Below are 1,955 nucleotides of genomic sequence, written 5' to 3'. Positions count from 1 at the left end.
ATGTCACTTATGAGTCTTTGCTACGGCAGAAACGTGGGAGACCAATTGGTTTCAAAGATAAAAATGTTCGAAAAAGAAAATCAGCTGATAATGAGGTAAAAGAAAGTGTTCAAGAAGAACCACAAATCAATACTCCTTCTGCAGAGGATATTGATAAATGTAAATACATAAATTGCAATAAATTATGCAATATTATGAAACTGAAATGAAATGAAAAATCTTGATGAGATATTTTCATATAATGTTACAATGACATCATGAATAAAGATGATGATCTGGAACCAAAATCTGTCATTGAATATCAAAATAGACATGATTGAGCTCAACAGAAAGGAGCAATACGAGCTGAATTAGAATCACTCAATAAAAGAAAAGTTTTCGGATCAATCGTTATCACTTTTAAAGATGTGAAACGTATGGGATATAAATGAATTTTTATCCGAAAAAGAAATGTGCAAATGAAGATACAAGGCAAAACTAGACTTGTAACTCAAGGTTTCCCACAAAGACCAGAAATGAATTATGAGGAAAACTTATCCTTATGTAATGGAAACAATTACTTATTAGATACTTAATCAACCTGGTAGTTACTTAAATGCATCTCATGAATGTTGTTACTACTTATCTATATGGATCACTTGATAGTGATATATATGAATATACCTGAAGGGTTTAAGGTATCAGAAACATCTAACGCAAAACCTAAAGAAATGTATTCCATTGAATCACAAAGATTTTTATATGGGTTGATACAATAGTATAACGGATTAAGTGATTACTTGATAAGAAAAGTGTATACATATAAACTTATGTGCACATGTGTTTTAATTATGAAAACAATGACCAGATATATATCGTAGTTATTTATGTCAATGGTCTTAATATCATAGGTACAAAAAAAGAGATCCATGAAGCCATTCAACTTCTAAAGAAAGAATTTGAAATGAAAGATCTCAGAAAAACCAAGTATTGCCTTGGTTTACAAATTGAACATATGCCTAATGGTTTACTTGTACATCAAACAACATATACTGAAAAGATTTTAAAACGTTTTAATATGGACAAGGCAAAACCATTAAGTACTCCTATGGTTGTTAGATCACTTAATGTTGACACTGATCCATTTCTTTCCTGTGAAGATCATGAAGATATCCTAGGACCAGAAGTACCATATCTTAGTGCAATTGGAGCTCTTATGTATCTTACAAATTGTACAAGATCTGACATTTCTTTTGCAGTTAATTTGTTGGCAAGGTTCAGCTCAGCTCCTACCAAAAGACACTGGAATGGGATCAAACACATATTTCGATACCTTCGAGGAACTACTGATTTAGGATTATTTTATTCTAACGAATCGAAACAAGATTTGGTTGGTTATGCAGATACAGGTTATTTATCTGATCCACATAAAGCTAAATCTCAAAATGGATATGTATTCCTAAATGGAGGTACCGCAATATCATGGCGTTCTCAAAAACAAACACTTGTTGCAACATCATCAAATCATGCCGAAGTGATTGCATTACATGAAGCTACCCGGGAATGTTTTTGGTTGAGATCAATGACACAACTCATTACTGATTCTTGTGGACTAGAACGCGATAAAAGTCCAACAACTATCTATGAAGATAATGTAGCTTGCATAACACAGATGAAAGAAGGGTATATCAAAAGTGACCGAACAAAACACATACCTCCTAGATTCTTCTCATACACTCAAAATCTCATTAAGGACAACCAGATTGAAATGAGATATGTTCAGTCCAGTAAAAACTCTGCTGACCTTTTCACCAAAGCACTTCCAACTGCTATTTTCAGAACACACATTCATAATATTGGCATGAGGCATGTTCAGAAGATGTAACAATTCAGGCGTTGCCTACTTGAGGGGGAGTCAACTCTATGCTGCACTCTTTTTCCCTTAGCTAAAGTTTTATCCCAATGGGTTTTCTTTA

The sequence above is a fragment of the Rutidosis leptorrhynchoides genome, chromosome 9, assembly GCF_046630445.1.
Source record: "Rutidosis leptorrhynchoides isolate AG116_Rl617_1_P2 chromosome 9, CSIRO_AGI_Rlap_v1, whole genome shotgun sequence".
Taxonomy (NCBI): Eukaryota; Viridiplantae; Streptophyta; class Magnoliopsida; order Asterales; family Asteraceae; genus Rutidosis; species Rutidosis leptorrhynchoides.
This window is presented reverse-complemented; position numbering follows the sequence as displayed.